This window comes from Tyto alba, unplaced genomic scaffold (assembly GCF_018691265.1).
Source record: "Tyto alba isolate M040663 unplaced genomic scaffold, T.alba_DEE_v4.0 Super-Scaffold_10, whole genome shotgun sequence".
NCBI lineage: Eukaryota > Metazoa > Chordata > Aves > Strigiformes > Tytonidae > Tyto > Tyto alba.
The window spans coordinates 13057302-13078936 of record NW_024881262.1 but is presented as its reverse complement, the minus strand read 5'-3'; the positions used below and the strand labels follow the sequence as shown (position 1 = coordinate 13078936).

At 42.5% G+C, this 21635-nt stretch overlaps 1 protein-coding gene across 4 annotated transcripts in view; it reads right to left on the bottom strand.

Moving 5' to 3' along the window:
- LOC104364384 (LIM domain containing preferred translocation partner in lipoma) overlaps nt 1-21635 on the bottom strand; it is a 335033-nt gene that overhangs the window by 49054 nt on the left and 264344 nt on the right. The gene's annotated exons all lie outside the window — the stretch shown is intronic.

Here is a 21635-nt window from a genome sequence, read left to right as displayed (position 1 = left end):
ACGTTGGCAGCAAGCCTGGGAGACTGGAGTCCTCTACTTTTGCATGAAAGAGGTTCATAACCTTGATCGTGACCTTCCTTCAGCCTAGCCTGGCTGCCACATGTTGGTTTTTCCTTGGGGGGACATACAGAGGTGCCCATAGGGGCTTCCCTACCAAAACTGCTGGAAATGTCATAATTACTGACTGGATCACAGGGAAACACTTCAGCAGCTGAAACACCAGCTACTATACTTTATTCTAAACTCTCCTCGTTTACTGTCTTCTGTTGTACAAAAAAATTGAAATATTGTGAATCTGACAGAAGAGGGGGAAGGGAGGAGAGGAACTCATATTGCACGTGATGTCATGTTCTAACTTCTCATTATTTTATTACTATTATTACATGGGTTTTGCTAATACCACCACAGACCCTTGCTGCTCAAACTGTGAAACAGCCCCATTGTGCTGGGTATTGGACAAACACAGAATTCAAAGAAGGGCCTGACTGCAGGAGCTTACAATCTAATACAAGCAATAGCAACTGGGTACAGATTGCAAATCCAAAGTAGCAACCAGACAAAACTGATCGGCAAGGAAAATTGTGGTCTCAGCACTCTAAATGTTTTACTGTTGACTAGGAGTCTGTAGACAGCCCAGCAAAGGAAAAGGTTAAGGAAGAATTTGAAAGAGAATCCGAAGGGAGTTTGAGGGAAGTTTAATGGGATACTTCTGAGGAAAGGACAAAGACATCTCAAAAGGGAACGTACGTGCTTAAACATAGACACCAGCAGATAGGAAGGATGAGTTGGTATGTCACTGGAGAATACTAGAGGAAAAAAAGGTGGGAATAGGTCATTGCAGGCCATGCAAGTAAAGACAATTAAGCTTCTGTTTGATATGATGCAGGAAAGAAACCAGAGGAGATACTAAGAGACAGGAATGATCTGGCCTAAGGTACAAGCTAGAGAGTAATTTCTGCAGCTGCATTCTAGTTGAGCATGACCAGCGAGAAACTGAATTGTTAGAAAAGGATGTTGCAGAGTCAAGGTCACTGGAGCTTGGATGCAGGTTTTATTTGTGAAGATGAATAGGAAAGGCCATAATCTGAGCTGTTACTCAGCAAGATTCTTAAAATTTGGCCAGAGTCTGGGCGTGATCTGGAGATGAGGAATTAGATATAGGGTGTCCAACCTTATCTGGGACATGAGTCACTTTTAAATGTCAGATTAAGAATGTGAGCCCATCAGACAAACATCCACCACTGAAGATGGATGATGGAACAGGTACATGCCATTCTAACGCTTATGGCATAATATTCCGATAGCAATCACACTGGAGCCAAATACAGAGGTAATGTAACTCCATCCAGCTAGCTTGAGATGCTCTTGTTTGTACATCCAAGTTCTGCATTAGCCTTATTTCGGCTACAGCATTATTTGTCTGTCACACCTACTTAGATACTAAACGATCAGGGGCACTGACCATCTCTTGCTGTATGATGTACAGTGCCTAACACGGACAATTCAGCCAATAACTAGTGATACTAAGAGTAAAGAAAGCATAGAGAAAATGTGCAAACCCCTCTACAAAAGGGTTAAATTAATTAATTCAAAGCATGCATTCTACGTGGAGAGGAGATAGGGGATAATTTTCTGATAAAAGCAGCAAAGTAGGAAGGTTCTGCATTTGCTGAAATATGGGGAAAAAAACATTGATATCTCAAAAGCATGACGGAAAAAAGCTGTTTCCCACCTAACTGTACTGTGGGAATATACCACAAGGTCATATGCTCAGTGCCTATCAATTACACAATTTCCCTTGATCAGCTAAGCGTATTCCCCGGTTCTCACTGCAGCCCTGATATACTATGCAAGAAAGAACTAAAGATACACAGCACACTGCCTTTACAAAAGTGTACTAAGAACATTTTTAAAATACGTAAATACATTGAATGAAATATCTCACTAAAAGTTCCCCTGGCAGCCTCAAGACACCCAGTATTTCCACTGCATTATTTTTCTAATTATCTCTGTTTGGAGTTTGCCAGCGAATGCATTTTAGAGATTCATGACACATTCTGCTTTTGGATGGCTTTGAATCAGCTGGCAGTAAAAGTGGAAAAATCATTATTCCTAATGAAGAAATATTGATGACAAAACAGCATTTCGAGGACAACGTTGACCATAAGTCAACAATGTAACAAGATTTTCCCCTCTCTCCCTCCTCTTTCCTAGTGACTTTTATCCAAGAGTTTTCAAGCATTTCCCAAGCATGTGGGATTCCTCAGGGCACCTATGTCAGACAGGCACAATTATTCCATTTTAAAGGGATATGGGAACAGAATTTAATCCATTAGTATTACAGTGTAACAGCAGATCTTAACTGTCAGTACACCTTAATCAAGTTAAGTCTCAGTGGTAGAGATCCTGCAAGCACCCATCGGATCCTGTGTTCCTTGATTTGTCCAAAAGAAATAAAACAGGAATCTCTGATCCATAAGAGAGGGTTTATTCCCTTCCTGTGGAGCATGGGAGGCATGTGTCCAACTGTGATCATGTTAGGGAAAGATGTGTTGATCATATTTGTCCTGGAGTTATTCCAACACTTTGGCACTCAGGGCACTGCAATAATAGTTCAAAGGGAAACCCAAAGGTAGTTTGTACATTTTGTAGGAAACTATAGTATTTTTCGCTTCTCATCCTTGCCTTCCATACCTACCCTTTTTTTGCTTTTGAACTCAGACTTCTCACTGAGTGGGAAGCCCTTGGCAATGGTTTATTGTGCCAGGATCCAAGCTTGAAGTTTCACCATTTGACAGTAGCAGGCTGTATGCATCAGTTTTCTTACACAGCCTTTGGACACGAGACAGATCAATCTTAATTCCCTCTTCTTCAGCAGACATCAGAAAACACAATCTTTCACAGTAAACAGAGCTTCATGCTGAAACGTGTGCCTGTAACACTTCATAAATTAAATCCAAGGCCGTGATTTAATTACTGTGTCCTGGTTATTCTGCTTTAACTGCATTGCACTTGTATTCCAGATGTACAAGTCTCTGCAGTGACCTCCTTGTTGTTTGTACTGTGCTTGTCCAGCAGTAGCTGCACTCTCCTGTTGTCTGCATCCCTTTCCTCCAACCACAATACAACTTCATATTCTCAGTTTGCTTGGCTGCAAACCTGACACATTCTCAGTATGCCCCAGAGGTCCCATTCTACTCCACACAGCAAATGCACTGCAACTGTGCAGGCTCACGCTGCTAACACTTTACTGTACCTTTTCAAATGCTTCTCCATGCTGCTTATCACAAGGTTACTATCCCAGCCAGTCACTAGCCCTCATCGTGAATCCTTCCAACAACTTGGGAAGGTGGAGGACTGTCAGGACACCTAACACACAGGTGGGGAACTTGAGACCCACAGAGGTTAAATAACTTTCTGAGGGTCACGCAAGGAGTTTGTGGTGGAGAGAGGAACTAAACCTGCATCTTCTCAATCCCAGACTAGTCTCTTTAACCACAAGATCATCTCTGAAAAGGCTTGATGGTGGGACAGGCTTGCAGAACAAAAACTCTTCCATTTCAGAGGGAGCTCCCAGCACCACTCCTGCTGGAATCCCCTCCCCGGCAGGAGGAACGTGCCCCCTGTGTGGGCCATGTCATCACTCTCCGGCAGCCTGGCTGAGCCACGTAGCAACTGAGCATGAAGTTTTGTCTCTGCTACTGTCTTCTGTATAATGAGAAAGGAAGAAATGCCTGTGGTTCCTTCAACATCCATGTGGTCATGGTCCCTGTCCCTTACACATCTACAACACCCTCTCCTCGACTCCCTGGGACACAAGATACAATTAAGATTTTTTCTGATATAAAGCAGATTAAGATGAATTCTTTCCAATGCAGTTGAGGTACCTTCCTAAATTCTTGCAACCAGAATGCATCACTGTCACAAAAAAAAAAGGCTCAGAGAGGAACACTCTTGAATTTCCCACAAAGCTATAAAAATTCAAGTTGAACAGGATCTTGAGAGGTCATGTAAACTATCTTACTGCCTCAAAGGCATGATCAACTCTCTCTACAACATTCTGGACAGATACTTGTTTAACCTGTTCTTAAGAACCTCCAGCAACGGAGATTCCACCAACTTGGGCAAAAAATTTCAGTGAGTACCTAACCTTACCACTAGCAAGCCTTTCATTCCATCCAACTGAAATGCCCCTCGCCGTAATCTAAGTCAATGCCTTTTTACTCTATTCACTTGGGCTTGGCTTGATCTATACCAGTTGTATGGGAAGCTTCTAAAGTATGGGTCCACATGAACCCTAAAGCAAAGTTGTCCACCCCCCCCCACCCCCTCCAGGCAAGGCACTTTGCAATGCAGGCAAATGTTGATCTGACCATGTGTCCAACACATCGATGAGGCACCAGTCCCCCAACTTGGGTGATCTGCAGTGAGTGTCCCAGCCCAGTGGGGGTCAGTGATGCTCTACAATATTTAAGGTCCCAAATACTTTTGTTTTGCAGCATGAGCTGCTTTTTTTTTTTTTTTTTTGGTTACATTGTGTCAACTTTTTGGCACATGTTTTCCATGTGCAAAGGGGTTGAAATAGAGTCTCAGTACATCTGGAGAAAAAAAGAAAGGGGCTGAAAAAAAGAGTGCAAGAGAGGAAACATTCCTCCCTTTGTTGATCAATCAAGGAAATGCAAGGGAGAGAGTAAAATGTAGTGTATATATTTTCCTTTATATTTCCTTTAATGCTGATGAAAGTTGCCAGATGACAGAGACTACAGTTGTATATCCACTGAAGAGCCCCGGCTCGGGAAACTGAGAAGTGAGCTGTCTGCATAGCTTTGCCAGGCGCTCTCAGCTGGGGCACGGGATGTTGTCTCTGGAAGCAACAGCAATTCCTCCTCCAGCCCCTGCCTCCCCGACACCACAGAGTGCCATGTCCCATGCTGCTTCCTGGGCATTCCTTGCTACCTGCTTCTCTTCACAACCTTTCCCAGTCCGGGCTTAACACTAGGCATGGATATGATAAAGCAAAGTAGTTTTAAGTTGCAAGTAGAGAGTTGGATGGAAAGAAGTAACATTTCATAAATGTTTTTTGTTTTGCTTTTTTTTTTTTTGGTTTTTTTTTTTTTTTTTTTTAATTAAAAAGATGTTTGTGTTTGGGGGTGAGGCTTTCAAAGCATTGATTTGCACCAAAAACCCCAGGCGACAAACACTTAACTAAATAAGGAATGCAATCATTTCATTTGGTAAAAAAAACCCCTAATTTAAAAAAATTTCTACTTTCACAAAAGTCCCTCACCTTCCTGTGCCATCACTCCTCTCCTTCAGAGGAAACTTATCACATATAGGACATTAAAAAAGCAAGACGTAAAAGCTCCTTTTTTTCCCAAATAAAAATAGGGCAAAATTATAAAGGCTGTGAGAAAGTGGGGCTTTCCTATGTTTTCAAAAGCTGAGAAAGCTCTTCTTTTATTTTACTTTCATAGGAAAATGAGAGTTTTTAAAACAAAGATGACTCCTCTCCTTGGAACACATCACTAATGTTGAAATCTTATTTTTCAGTGAGACTTTACCATTACCTGGCACCCAGGGAACAACCTCAGCCTCTCTTCACTAAAACCCCAGTGAAGGTGAGGGTATCAGCTATGTCCCGGTGGGGCTGGCAGGAAACTTCTCGCTGGGCAACTTAACCCAAAGCTGATACTGTGGAGTTTTATCCCTCTTGGGAAGGACCTTAATGAGGGAAACAGTTGCTGGCAGAGCTGTGGATCAGACAAATTTTGGCAGTTCTGGTGATCCCAACAGCAACAACTGCCAAGCCAGGTCCCTTTGCACTTACATGTGCAAAGCCATGTTGCATGATAAACCCTGGACAGTGGAAGGACCAAATATATGACAGCACACAAGTGAGCAACCATGCTTGTCTGGACCTCCTGCAGTGAAAGGAAGGCAGGATAGGAGCCATAAGTCACTCTAGCTCCCACCCTCATCAGGGGTGGTGGTCAGGGGTTTCCTAGGTGATCCCCTGGCCTGCTGGGATTGCTCTGTAATGCTGTGTCAGATTTCAGGATCCTCTCTGGAAAGCCGCAAAAAAACCCCTTACAATTACTGGGAGAGCCAGTGGTGGAAGCCCCAGCCAGTGGCTATGTGGGGGCAGCTCTCCCCAGCCCGTTTGGGCCCCCGCACAGGTGTCTCTCTGAGCGTGCTGTCCCAGCCTGCTCGCCCACTGACTCAGGAGATTAAACTTGCTGGTAGAGCAGTAGAGGGTAGTTTCAGGGGCTGCTGCACCCTACCCCGTACGTAAGCAGTGGCTGCATACAGAGCAGACCTGGAGGCCCAGACAAGTTGGTATCCTCTTCAGATGCTTGGTATTTGTTATGCAACGGTTTGTGCATCTTCTCCCACCCACTCCTCCAGGTGGGGAGGACCCGCAACTGGCTGCCCACAGGCTCTTGCTGCTGCTCAGTGCAAGCATTCCTGAAATGTAGATCAAATTCTCCTTAGCTCTCACTTTCTTAAGAGCTGAACCAAGGGTGCAGTCAGAAGGGACCAGCTAAGATTCACAGTGATATAGATAGCAGTCTTTATGTCTAGGTCAACAAATTAGTTGTAGGACTATGGTTAGGTTTGCCGCTTTCAGCACAAAAGCAGTTCCAAGGAGCCCAAGTGATGGGTTGAGGCCCTGCAGTGCTAGGTGCTGAACAAAGACAAAGCAAACAATGTCCCCTTTCCCAAAGACTTTTACCTCCAACTGCTTCCACATTGCGCAAGGGCACTTCAAACCACTTCTGTCCCCCAGCCCAGTCAACCCATTTCATAAGCCCAGCACAGGCGCCATCAGTATGTTCACCACACTCAAGCCCAGCCAAAAATTACATCCGCTGCTGGGCATGAATGACTCAATTCACTCTTCCATAGCCTGGCTGTGCTCCAGCTGGTATTCGGCAGCTTGTCTCTGCCTTGCTGCATCACTGGGAGGGTGGTGGCATGAAGTGATTTTTACCAAAGGCTCTGTTCAGAACAGAAGGTGAAAACGCCTGAGTAATGGTAAAGGTTTGAGTCAGAGATGCTTCCCATGCCAATGGCTCTGGCCTACCAACCTGGCATGCCTCCTGCATGCCTGCCTGGGGAAAAACGTCTGACAAAAACCAAGAAACAGGGAGGGAACCTGTCTTCCTCTGCCAAAAGTGAAAAAAAGAAAAGAAAAAAAAAGGTGGAAAAAGGCTGGATCCCACAAAGAGTAGAGTCCTCAACAAATGACAGCTCTCATATCCCAAACAGCTTTGAGGCCTAGGGTTTTCAAAGGTGTCTGACGGCATTAGAAGATGTCCCACCAAATTTCAACCAGCACCTCATTTATTTAAGGTCTTTTGAAAACCCTGCCTTTCACAATCCGGCACCAGCCCAAAGCTTCCTTGCTGTTTTGAAACATGCACTGTCTGCGTGTTGACAGCAGCCCTGCCATAAATCACATCCATCAGGCGCTGGAAACCACCTCACCTGTAGGCTGACGATCTGCCATCCCTTGCACTGAATTCCATCACTCCAAATTTCTCAGCAGCTGGAATCAACTAACTGTTTTTTTTCATTAAAGCAATCTACTGGACAGAGGTTTCCTTCTTTGCCCCAAAATCTGGGACTCTTCCAACCAGGTGCAAGGTCCAACATTTTTTTACTCTCTTGGACAAGTAACAAGAGCTTTACAACCTGGGCTGGAGAGGCACTCCCATTTGGAGGGGATTTGCAACATTTGTTTGTACTCAGGATGACCAGACATGTCATAACCTTAAAATGTGACATTGGTATTGAGCGCAAAAGCCCTTTCAAAATAACATCTGATGTTGGTGACACCATATTAATTATACTCATGTAATTATACAATAATTACAATTCTGGTCATCCTTTGGGTCATGGGACCTGCTTTTACTGGCTGAGGTAGATGGAAAGTAATACTGATAACTCTCTAAGCTATTTTCAAAATGACCTCCCTGTGGCACACGCTGCATATCTGGAGTCCATGATGGAACAGTACGATATCAAGTATCCATAGATCGTTATTCTCACCTGATTGTCACATTCTCAGAGCTTGACGGAAAAGGAGACAAAAGTTTTCTTGCTTGGCCTCCATTAGAAGTTAATTAGTATAAAATATGAGATACATATTTATAAAAATTATTATTTTATTTAAAGAAAGTATGTGGAAAACCCATCTGCACAATTGCATGTGTCACTCTCACACATCCTACAGGTTTTGATTCATAATTAGAAAGGCTTAAAAAATAATAAGTTAAAAAAACCCACACACCATAAAGCCAAGCTCTTTAGTGGCCCTAAGACTGCTCTGAGGCAGTGCTTTAGGCTCTAGAGCCTGCTGACTACTAGTAGGAGACATGGGAAATGTGGGTTCTGATCCATATTTATCATGATACAGATTGTCCTGACATTTAACCTGAAGTCCTCCATGAGAAGGCTCTGATGTTGATCAGCATCTACAAAGGCGCGCTCAAGGTATTACTCATCACATTTCTAAGATGGAAAGTTCTTTCTAAATTGGATTCCGCACGAAGGGCACCAATCCCTGTCTCCTGAATTATTCACACAATTCTTGACCTAAGAATTTTGTGCCGATGGAAACTGAAACCTCAAAAGCTTTCCCTCCTCGTGACAGGGCTGAACCAATCAGAAAGGACCAATCTGATATCCAGAGGTCATGATGAGTCTTGCCAGTCCAATGTCCTTGAGCGGGCATTAGAAAAGGCTATCATCAGCGGGGATTATAAGTGTTTGCCAAAAACTTGGTGTTGAAAAACCTCCTGAACATCCTGAGCCAGTGATGGCAACCTCTGTATCAACAAAGTTGGCAAATTGTTTTGCTCTGAACTTTCAGGGTGCTCTTTACTGGTTTCCTACATACATGGGAGTTCACTGTGAAGACGGTAAGTATATTTAATCCTCATTAAGCACTTTGGTATGACAGTAGGGAAAACTGATGGACTTGTTTACATGTGATAACAGAATCATTTGAAATCCACTAGACCTCCAAATTTAGATCTGAGGCACATGTAGAGATACTCATTCCAGTTTATCCCAAGACTGATTTTAACTGATGTAAACTTAGTCAACTTCAGGTACTTTTGAATTTACATGACCAATCCCAGAAAGCCAACGCTGGTTTATGTAAGTTGGTTTCCATTTGCACCTAAAATGATGCAACTTTGTTATGTTGACAAAGTCAGATGTGAAAGGTAGATTGGGGAAGCTATTATTCACACCCCAGCATAGGAAACTGTGTGGGAAATTTTTATCCCAGTGAAAGGCTACAGCTTGCAAAAGTGAGCATCCAAAACACAGAATTGCAGCCATACGAGACCCAATGCAAATGTTTGAGATCTCAAACATTTTTGAAGTATCTTTCATTGTTTTGCACTGCTCTAAGCATCCTCTTTGTGGCCTCCGCACAGATAAGGACCTGTGAAATAACATTTATTTTTGCAGCTCCTGGGAAGTCTCCAGCCCATCTTCTAGACCAGATGACTTCAGAAGCATTTCTGTTAAGTTTCAGATCCATGTCCGAACATTAGAACACCTGCAAAAAGTCTGAATTCCAGTACTGCTTCACAAGAAAGTCAAAGCAACCTTTCCATAACAAGAAAGAGAGACTGGCACTTTGGAAACCACAGACTAAAGACTTAAGAGCTTTTTTTTCCTGCAGATGAGTCCTGCCTGAGGTACTAAGGGTCACCATGGGATATTCCTAGCTAAGAGGGACACAAAATTAGTAAAACACTTGCCCAGGGGAAACAATATGAATATCTCATTTTGTAGTGTTATTTCCACTGCATATTGTTTTGCTCTCCCATGTCCCCAGAGCACAAGCATGAAGCCACTGCACACACTGATCTCCGGAGAGCTTAGGCTATATTTAGTCAGCCAGACCTCTAGCCAAGCTGATGTCAGTTCGAGCATCTTCTAGTCAACACACACCTATTGAGATGTGACCCACTATGCATCACAATTAGACCATGATCCAAAACATCATCCTGTAAAATGTTACTTGTTCTTCTGAACAGCTGCAATTTTCCTAAGCTGGAACAGCTCTTGTAATCAGACATATGCTGGATGCACAGCATTCCTAATTGCTGCCCAACAGCTGTTATTCATAGTCTCAGGACTTTGGTCATTTACAAGAGACTCAAGACCACAGGTCAGCCTTCTCTTCCCTCCTAAATGAAAGAAAGGTGTTCTGCAAAGGGTAATAGGCAGTGAGACTGTGTGTGAACACCTTGCAATTGTAAAAAACAGAAGGAAGCTGAGTCTGGCAGATGTGAAACAGCTTAGTTATGGCTCCTCACCCAATGGCCTTAGCAAAAAATAACAACAAAAAAAAAATCCTAAGATAATTTGCTTTCTGTGAAGTATTGTTTTTGTTTAAAAGATCAAGTCACACTTAGATAGATCAATAGGCCTTACTAACAAAGCCCTTTGCTCATAAACATGTCATGACCAGGGCTAGCTCAGGGCACAGATCTGCAACCCCAGAACAGCCATGTCCCTTTGCCCTAAGCTTGGGGGTGGCCTCTTTTCAGACGTCTGCCTCTGACTCTCCTGCTGAGGCTCCTGAAACTTGTGTTATCTGTGCAGTTTTTCGCCTAAGCCCTCTAGATCTGAAAGTATGTGTCTCTCCCCTGCGTGAGCAAACAGAGTAGTTTCCGTTTCTCGCTTGGTATAGAGACAGCAGTGTAGAAAGAGACTGAAAGAGTTTAAATGACAAGCTTTTGCTAGGAGGTGGCCATGTAACTGACACAGCCTTCCTGGCTCTCCTCAGCTGCCCTTCCGAAGGAGGGATGCCACAGAGATGGCAATGCACCAGCTGTGCACATCTGCAGTGCACATGATCCACTTGCTTCACCTTTTGAATTATGCCTGTGAAAAAACAGTGGAAATAAATCTGACCATACGCAACCTCCTTTCTTCACTCCCTTTGTCTTCTTGTTGCCTTGCATGGAAACTGAGTATACATAGAATAAGAGATTATGGTTGTTTCTGCATCAGAAGTGGCCTAATGGAATTACACAAGCACAGTACACTGAAGCCTGTGCTTTGCCATTTTATCTTTAGAAAAAGCCAATGTTTTTAGACATATACAAATAAATGATGGAATATTTTTAAATGTCCCTCTCAAACATCCACTCTTATTGTAGCCATATCCTCCCCAGTCCTGTCCTCCTTCCACACCTTCTTCCCTCGTCTAAACACACACGTCAGATTTGCCACTGCTAGAGACAGTCACACTTCACAAGACCACGTAGGCATTGAAAGCTGAATCAGCTGTTGCAAGATGTTGAGATGGAGGGAAAGAAGGGAATGTCATTAGAATCCAGGGTCCATGTGGCATCCTGCACTACATATATATACGCACACACAGTATATATGCATTTTAGGATTCTCACTAATTTCAGCCACAGGACAGAAATGAAAAGCAGTTGCCCAGCTCATGGAGATGATAACAAGAACACATCACCAGAATTAGCTCAATGTTGGCAATGATGTCCAGAAGAGCTGACTGCACATGACAGTCTTATGCAGAGTACAAATGACCTACATTAGAGTCCCTTCCAAATGTGTCCCTCCAGCAAAGCTCAGCCAGACACAATTCCTTAGCTCATGTGATCACAATCCTCACATTAAAAAGAGGTACAAAGTCAGTGTTGTCATATCCCAGACACTCATCAACACACGAGAAAAGTCAAGGTGAAAGACTTCAGGCTTTCTGCAGGTTTTTTGGAAGCCAGCAGCTGAATTCACTTACCTTTCAGGCAAGCAGATAATGAGGAAATAGTGGCATTTTAAAAGCTGGGTTTTTTCAGAATGTAATTTTAAATGACAACAAAAATAACCAAAACCCCCACAAAAACTTCCCCTACTTCCAACCTGCCCTCACATGAAATGCTGAACATCATCTGCCTGGTCTGCCCCTGACAACACAGACAGAATCAGAACATGCGCTCAGTAGATAGTAAGTTATTAACCTCTCAAGATATTGTCTGGAACCCGAATTTGTTGAGGAAATTGTATATTAAAGTTGAACACTGATGCTAACTGAATACAGCCCAATTCACAGCTGTAAACAAATAGTTTAGTGTGGCTGGGACAGTAATTTGGAAGGATCCACAAAAGAAAATAATTCACATCCCAAGTCCTGCTGTCTGTCTTTAGCTGCAGACAGTGTCTTACACCTTGGAAGATGGTCGCACCCACACCTCTAAACTCTCTACAAAGGTGTCTGTTATTGCCAAGGTGTTTTACTGAACCAATATGCTCTATGTAGAGATTAATTTTGTCAGCTGTTAAAACCCTTACACCTACCTGTGCTGTCCCCTTTTGACCCTGGTGCTGTGAACGTTAGTTTTTCAGGGGTTAAGCTCTCACTCTTAGATCACACTAGTAGAGGTAATTATTTCTACATCTCTGTGTATACCTTGGCAGACAGACAAGAAAAAAAAAGAAAAAATAAATGCAAATGAGCAAGTTCATAAATGAAAGCTGGTGACGAGGTATCAGATGTGGTCTCCCATCTCCGATTTGCACCCACAGTGATCCTACTGCTATTGACGTTCTCCATTTCCCTCAACGGGGCTGGCTCAGGCAGAGGCACGGGACAGGCATGGTGCCTTGCCACGCTCTCCTAATCAGCTGACAAAATCTGTGCTGGCACAGTCCAGGCAGGTGACATCTTAACAGCAAGTTTCGCAAGTTGAAACAGGTCTACTCTTGGCTGCTGGTAGCATCTCAAATGTCTGCCAGGGCTGGCTTCTCATGATCTGCCTGCTGGTTTGGGATGACAGTCTCCTGACTTTTGAGCACAGGTTGTGACCTTGGGTTGTAGCCGGAGACGTGAAAAATATGTTCATGTCCAAGATGACATGACGAACGGCAAGGTGCATTTGTAGACATGAAAACAGTCCAGCTCACTAAAAGCAGCAGAAAAGTTTGGCTACTTTTGATTCTTTTCATTCTTTTAATCCTCCCCTACCTCTTTGCACCACTGAGAAACACTCTGTATTGATTATGCTGACATTGACAGCAGAGCTGGAATTTTTTTTTTTTTTGCACATCTCAGATGAGAAAGTGGGTTATGATTCATCTCACACAATCTGAGTCAAAGCGATTCCTTAAAAAAAAAAATAAAGAAAAGAAAAAACCAAACAGTTTTGATGCGTTTCTATCAGAAGAGAACAGGCTGGAGGAGAAGACTCGGCAAATGAGACAGCCCCGTTTAATTCTTTTTTTACCACATTTCACTCTCAGATAAAATCTGGCCTTTCCCCCAACTAAACTTCAAATGACACTCAAAATACCCCCAAAAGTTATTGGCAAGAGACAAACCACCGTATCAAAAAAGACAGCATGAGACAAATGCCACCAGAAGAAGAAATAACAAATGCCATACCATGTCCCCCACGCACCCCCGTAGAACAGTGATTGCTAGACTGGAAAGTAACAGATTACTACGGTGAATTATCCATTTTCCTAATAGCCTTGAACTATCTAAATACTGAAACATGAAAACATTAGTCAGTACATTATATTATCCCTTTCTTATTTTCACAGCCACGTTATTAACCCTGGAAAATAGGGCTTGTGATCTTACTGCTGGGATGAGCCTTCTGACAGGTTGTGATTTGTCATCAGACAAAGCTCACGAGTCCATCTTGTTGATTTTTACATAAAATAAAGAGTGTCGCCACAGCTGTGGGTAAGGCATGGGACTTGAAGGAATTCTAAGCTCAATTCCCACTTTGCTACTGGTTCTCTGCATGACTCTGGGCGAGTCATCTAAACTCTGCCAGTCAGCCCCTCGTTTGTAAATTAAGGACAATAATAATTTCCTGGTCCTTGCCATATTCTCAGTTTGGGAGCTCTGAGGGATGCATACTGTTTCCTACTTCATGTTTAATTTGCACATAGTGCAGCGTGACCGCAGTCTTGCTAGCAGGCCTTAGATGTTACTGCAGTACAAATAAGCCATAATATAACACGGAAGCAACTGCAAATTTAGTGCAACCAACTTCAAACAATAGGTGAGCTGTTTTCAGTTTTAAAAAATCAAAAAAGGGGTTCATTTATGCCAGGTCATGTGCATAACTAACTCAAAACAAAGAGAAATTAAATTGTTTTCATGTTACTTGGACAAAGACTTGTACAAGGCTGCACAGCTGGAAGAGTGGTTTTGAATTCCAGCTCCCAAACTGACTGCTTGTATCGCTCTCCACAACTTAGCTGTACGTTAGGAACAAAAAAAAAAAGAATGTCTTGAGACTTAAAGCCAGCTTCAAAACTCTATCTGAAGTGAAAATTATTTCTATAAAACTACAATCCAGAAAAACATTCTCACTTATTCACAAACACACATACGTACATCCCCCCACAAAATACCTGTGTGTGAGAATTTAGTGCTTATGAAATACTGGATGGAAACTCCTGGTTTCATTTGTCTCCATAAAACAGATCTAACAGAAGGAAAGGGAGAACAAAACTTCTCCATCCCACGTGCCCCTGGACTAACAGCCTGCCTTCAGCTCCTGGCCTTCTCAAGGAGATTCCCAACCAAGGATCCTCCAGATGCCACAATTTATGGTTTTTAGTGAGGTGATGACATACCCACAGAGAACCCCCCTGAGACCAGCCAACTCATTTCACGTGGGGCAGGAAACACCCATAAGGTAGGTCACACTTTCGCTTCTTAATGACCTGAGTTAGCTATGGACTAATGACCTACAGCTGAAGACTTGATGGCTCATTATCAATTCTTTAGCCATTTCAGTCCATAGAGAGTTTACTTTATGCATGTAAGTTTACCATGACCAAGCTGGATTCTCTTTGAACTGCTTCTCAAACAAAGGTAGAAAGATTTACTTTGTTTTCATGTACAACTATTAATTTTGGGGGGTTTGGCTAGTAGCCTCATCATTGCCCAAAGTCCTTTCAGAAAGGTTGAGCTTTGCTATCCATTGGTATAGTTCCTAGCACACTAAGGGCCCTATCACAACATTAGAAGTATCTATCACCCTTATGGATTAATTTTTTTCCAAGTATATGTTAATATTTAATCATGCTGAAGAATCCTGTAGAATACAGCTGTACATTAGAAAGACACATCCCTGATACTTCATTATCACATTTCACTCTGCTTAGAAGACAGCAGGGAATTGTCAGCTTTCATTTACTGACTGTTGGGACAAACCTAATTCTACTCATGTCCTGAAATTCACCTTTGTTTCATGGCACACAGGTGATCATGGAAATCCCTTTGGTACAATGCTATGTTGGTATTCTGCATTTATTCTCCATTAAATGACTTCTGCATCAAATCAGTTCTGTTTAAAAGTAAAAATATGTCTAGGTTGACTGCCAGCAATTCAAGCTAAACCAGGGACTTAAAATACACTAAGGAAGTCATGTTGCTTGCTACCTGTTCCAGCTGGCATTTTATCACCTACAGTAACAAAGGGTAATTTTGGTTTTGATGCAAGATTTAGATCACATCTGTGAAGCAGTGTTCATCTCTGAAGACACTGTGCTTCAGAAACACTCGTGATGCAAAGTCTTGTCCACTCTTGTGTGAGTAAGAGGAGGAAATAGCAAATGTGAATCTCCTGCCTCCTGGCACATGTGGGTACCAGGTACTCAGGGCTTACTGGAGTGCAACCTTCCCTCATTCCTGACTGCTACATCTGCTTGATCTACATTCAGAGATGTGCACTCAAAACTTTATGACTAAGATGCCTGGCACAAAAAGATCTATGTGCTTAGCTTCACAAAATGTTTTCCCCACAATTACTGCAGAGTAGGACTGGACAGCAATAGCAAGAAGAACCAAAATTTTGCATCCAGTTACACAGTCTTTCAAATGCTGAAAAGCAGCTTAAACCAGCTCATGGCCTCTGTGTCCCTGTTTTCTCTTGCTTTTCTTATGGCTGGAGATAAATCCATGTAGACATGGTATATTTTGCTCTCCAGCCACTCACTGGTCTCCTCTTTTTCTCTTCCCACTTTGGAACTGTAGGCCAAAATTCACCCTGTGGGTTGCCTTGAGACTATCCTTATAAATTTGCTCTCCAAACTCTACCTGTACTTGCTGTGCAAGGATGCCGGCAGTCACAGGACTCCCTGAAAGAAATCTAGATGGGGGTGGCAAGCATTGACAGAAGTGAGACTAAAGAAACAGGCTCTGAAAGCCATTTACCAGGGTAATTAAAGCCCCTGGGGAGCAGAGGGAGCGTGACTCCCCTTGCGGCAGGCCACAAGAGGGCAGCTGGATGTTGACGGTACTGCACCATGACCTCCTTGAGTGCAGGCTGCTCCCAGCCTTTGAGGTTGTGCACAAATGCTGGAATACGGCTTGAACATAAAAAATAATAACTTGAAATAAAATGGAGAAAAGGGTCCCCATTATATGTCTCTTCTTCCTTCTTTTGTGAGTGGTTACATAACAGAAAATGACTGTCGGCTCATCAGCTGTTGAAAATCTAACCTACTATTTTCTGACCCAGATGCTGTTCAGATGAGGACGTATGCTATCTTACACCCGAAACCTTGCCTCTAAACAAAAGGCATGATGACACATCACATTACATGGCAAAATTACGATGTAATTATGCTCCTGTAATAATAATATGCATCTTTTAATGATAATCTTTTCAGAAGAGACCTAGGAATACAGGCAAGATATGACAACTTTCATTTTCTTTTTCTGGTTATAATTCATATGAAACTAAGAGGCTACCTGAGCCTCTTAGAGGCTACAGAAATGCCTGATGAAGACTGAAATGCAATGCAGAACATGTTCAATTTGAAAACACTAGAACTGTTTAGCGTACAGAACCATATCAAAGAAAACAAAACCACCATGAATTAAGGAAGCTGTACCTGGACAACCCAGTGTGCCTTCTCACCTGAAGCTTCTATGACTCTACCACAGTCTCTCCCATATCCTACTTGGACTTCTACCTGCTAATCCACATCCTTCTTCTCAAGAAGTAAAATTAGGGAATACCTTTGACACTGTTTAGACACAGGGTCTCTGGTCCTAGTTAAGGATTTTTAGCTTATGAATGGAAGCCAGTGAGTGGAAAGGTTGACAGAGCCCTAACAGATTAAATACTGGTGCCACTTATTGTTCTTTAGTCTTAATTGTGACACAGCATCTCAATGAACCATTGGAGATGAAGGCTTCTCCATGGGGGCAGTCATACAAGCACTGCTGTTAATCAGCTCCTGTCTGAAGGACTATGTGAGTTAAGTGCCCTGAAAATAAGGAGAAAGCGGGGAAAAGGGAGCTTGGAATGGTAAAAACATCTGCCATAGGTCTCACAAGAGGTCAGGATGAGAAGCAGAAAAGGAAGTCAAGCATCCTGCTTGTTGGCCTTGCTCCTCAGTCTAACTGCACTACCTCTCCCATTATCAAAATAAGGGCACATAGCAAATACATGTAAGAAAACTACATATCCTGAATTATCAGATCTGAGACAAATCAAGGTCCTTTTATTGCACAAACTGAGTACTTTCAACAGGATCATCTTAGTACCTCTCTTCTCCCCATGTGCATCCCTCCAGCACACTGGAACTACAAGAGGAGGCTGCTACATTAACAAATACATAAAACTGGTGGTTCCTTTGGTAGCTCTGAGCACTTACAGTAAAATACCAGCGAAAGTTTCTTCCCACCAGTCAGGGAAACTCCTCTGCTGTGGGGAGTGACTCAGCTGGGACACTGTCCAGAAGGCAACAGGAGATGAGGGGCCCCAATGGCACTTTTCCAGTCTTAATCAGCACTGTCTGCATGGTGATGGAGACTGATAAGTTGCCAGAAGTAATTTCTTTCTATGAGACTTGAAACAGTGGTCTAGAACAGTTGTAATCTTTGTGTGTGTGTATTTCGGGTTTTTTAAATGCAAAATCAAGGCCTTTAATTTCCCATGGTGGTCAACAAACAATTTTGATAGTTTCATCCTAATCTCCTGTAAATATCCATTTCTCCTCCCCCAACCTTACCCAATTTCCACTCCACAAAGCATTATGTTTTTTTTTTTTCGAAGAATCAGACATGCTTATCTACAATAGCACATTTATCAACAGGGAGGGCTGTGACAGAGAGAAACCATCCCTACTGCACAGTGTATAACACATTTGGGAATCCTTTTTAATAAAAAGGGATTTGATTAAAGACAGCCAACTACCACAGGTCAGCAACTGAATCAGCAGTAGAGAAGGAAGAGTAGCTTAGACTTAAGAGACTTCAATTTACTGATTGCCAAGGACTTCCCATGAGAAGTCACTCCATAACTTACTGGAGGGTAGAAGGGAACATAAACCAAAGATCGGGGTGCTTAGAATTAGTATGGTAGTATGGCCTTTCAACAAAACTAAGTTAGGCAGAATACCCAGCATGCTTGTTTAACTCCTAAAAATTCAGTGCTTTTTTTAAATTATACGCTCAGTTATGATATTTCCATGCTTAAGTACTGCCTTGCCAATGGCAGCTAGAGGATTTCCCAGTGACTGGATCATGCTGCTGTGGTAAGTCTAGGCCAGAAACAGCTACAAACTGTGATCTCGCTGCTCCGGAGTGTGTCTCCAGTATGCTGCTTCTGGCTCTCATCACATGCCTGTGCTCCCGGGGAATGCCGTGTGAGCCATGCCGTGCTGCCAGCTGTATGCGCTTGCATGAGTGATCACTGGCTAGAACAGTTCCCCCGACTCTGAAATCACCTTCAGTAATTTCCACCCAGGGAAGCTGCAGAGAGGTGTAGTAAGCACAGACCTGATGGAAGTGTTGGCTGTCCTGATCCTGAACTCAGTTCATTTGGTCTGCCAGCAGTACCAGCCAGCATTTCCAGGCAACTAGACAACTTTAGTGACTCCTACTCCCCTTCCTCCCCAGGAACCTCCACTCAGCCCACACTGACTCCAGAATCAAGACGGCTTGACTGAAACCCAGAGACGCGGCAAGTGAAACTGCAGAAGGAAGATGGTTACAGAAAAGATCCTAGAATGCTGATGGGACAAGTAAAATGACCTTTCTCCAGCCTGACAGTTCAAATGTAATTATTCCAACAAATTATTTTCATGACTTAATATAACGCCTTGCAGCTTTCTAGCAAGGTTAATTAGATTCCTCAATTCAAAACCTATCTGCTCTTAACCAACTTTTAATGCGCTGAAATCCAGTTTTCTAAATTCAAACTAATAAAAGTGATTAGCTGACAGCTATCTGGTATGCTACAATTACCGTGGCATTTAGACCTCAGGCAGAAGATATTTAATGCAAATCAGAGTCAATGTCTCTGCCCATTTGTCCTTTTTCTGATTATTTGATCAATGTGTCATGTGAATCTTGTACAATCCACGCTACTGTGCTAAATAAATAAAGAACAAAGGCAGAGATATTGGTTGAGACAGTTAACCAAAGTTGAAAGACTCTTTTTTTCCTCCCACACTTAATTTGTTCTTTCCACATGAGCATGAAGTTACTGAAAGGCACTGGCTGACAGCTCAAGTGGATGGGTATTTAGCTCTGACATAGCCAGAATTAGTACAAAACTCCAGCTTGCATTGCCATATCAAAAAGTCTCATCAACTATGACTCCAGAGACCACCTTCCCCTGGGAGTAGCTTGGGCTGGATCAAGCCTGGGAGGGTGAGGGCAGCCCACCTATTTGATTTTATCCAATCATAAAAAGCAGTTGTGCTCCAAACTTCTGTTTTTGTTTTATGTTTTCCTTGGTAGATATATAATTAGTTGTGTCTGTGTCTCCCAAATGGCTGCATGGGGCACAGCATGCTTAGAGAGCTGAGGAGGAGTTAAGCTCAGCACATGGTTCTTCTGCATACCAAGGCTGGACACCTCTTCAGAGATGACTTTCTGTGGCACAGACTCAGTGCAATTAGAAGATCAATCAGATGCAGATTGTAATTAAACATCATTTGTTTGAGGTAGGACTAGGATTGTTGTAGGGTTTTCATGTTCCAGCTTGCATCGTGCACGATTATTCCATCTTGGATCATACTACCATTTATATAAACAATATTGGCAAAATTTCTGAATGCTCTGGAGCCTCCTTTCCATTTTCCTGTCTCCTGCTGAATTAAGAGCTATTGGCATGGCATTGGTCTGACCTCCCATCTGATAGCCAAATTGATGACCTAACATTGAGAGACTTTATGTTCCAACTCTTTGATCTATGCATCCCTTTTGGATGAAAAAACTTCGATGTACCACACTCTCAAACAGAGCAAAGCCATCTTAGAGATAGAGTATTAGTCTGCAAAACGCGAGCTGAAATCAGCTTCATAAATACAAGTGCTAAACAAAACTAATGCTCCACTTCAGGAAGTAATTTCTGAGCTGTGAGGAAAATTAATCACTAGAACAGCTTATCAGGGGTAGGTGGTTGACTCACCATTGCTTGAAGTCTTTAAGATAAGATTAGATTTTTTGTTTTCAAAGTCATGATTCAATCACGTTTCTGGGAGAAACTGAGAGTAGGACATTAGGCAGTATATGACAAGGTCCCTTTTGACCTTGGAGCCTGTGAATCTTCAAGTTCTGTGTTCACCTGCCTACCTTCTTGGGCTATGAGAACTGAGTGGACATTGGTCCATCAACCAGCTCCTGCCACACACAGCTCTGCATTAAGAAAATGACTGTAATCAAATCTCATGCTTCAGGACTTCATCCATTTGCTTGAAGTGAGTGGGGAAAAAAGTTTCTCTCTCTTGCCTGCCCACACTAATGGCTAAATACCTGTTATGTTTGGTGGTTGCTTTTCTTTTAAAACATCAGAGAGTGAACACAAATGGATATGGGAAGAGATGAAGTCAAATGTAGCAGCACAGAAAATGCTCTCTGGTTATCCTCTCTTCAGTTAGTCTTTCTTGCTCACACCTCAGATGTGTGCTAGCCATCAACTCTGATGACTATCAATGTTTATAGAAAAGGTATTTTGGCTGTGAGGGTGGAGACCGTAGAAGGAAGAAGGTGCTGATGGAGAATGGGGACTGATATCAACCCCATCTACAAGGACAACATTTATTTGATGAGAACATTTTGATCTTCTCATGTAATCAGATCCTTGTCACTGCAAGATCCTTGTTTATTAGTGAAACCTTGGTCCTGCCTGCTTTCCAATTAAACAAAACCACAGCAGTTTCTTTAAGACAGAAATGTTTTGGTCCAACCCACATCTATAGAAAATAGACCTCAGGGGCAATCTAAGTGAAATTTTTAAGAAATTATGAAATAAAGGAAGATAAACATGTAAAGGAAGAACAAAAAATGAATGGCCTACCCCAGTCTTTACAAACTATAGCAGTTTGTTTCCTAACACTATCACTCAAGTGCGTAAGGAACAAGGCACACAGGCAAGATGCATCAAATATGCCCAAGGTTCTTGACTTTAATGCAGAGTTCAGGGGTCAAATCACCTGTGTTTTATATAAAAGCAAGATATATATTTTATACCTATAGATGCCTGAGATAATTCTGTTCTACACCATTTTAAAAGGAAATTAACTGCTTATCTTTTTCCAGGCAAGGAAGGTGACATGGTTATGAGCCAATCAGTTCAGATTTGTCTTCCTTGTAC